The following is a 234-nucleotide window of genomic DNA, read 5'->3' as shown; positions in this document are numbered from 1 at the left end:
GGCCTCACAACAGGGCTGATCCGGCGGCGAGGCTGTCTTTTTGGCTTGATCGTCTTGAGGGCTTGGCGGCAAATTGAAGAATGAGAAAAAATGTGAAGAGACGCAAAATCACCTGCCAGACTTTATTCCCCCTCCAAATCGATTTACTGCAAGATTAGATAACTTTTGAAACTTGATACATAGACATGCGCATCCATCCTTTGAGACTTTATATACCCGTCAAAAATGATATCG

This window comes from Plasmopara halstedii, assembly GCF_900000015.1.
Source record: "Plasmopara halstedii genome assembly, contig: Scaffold_42, whole genome shotgun sequence".
Classification (NCBI taxonomy): domain Eukaryota; phylum Oomycota; class Peronosporomycetes; order Peronosporales; family Peronosporaceae; genus Plasmopara; species Plasmopara halstedii.
Note: the sequence above shows the minus strand (reverse complement) of the source record.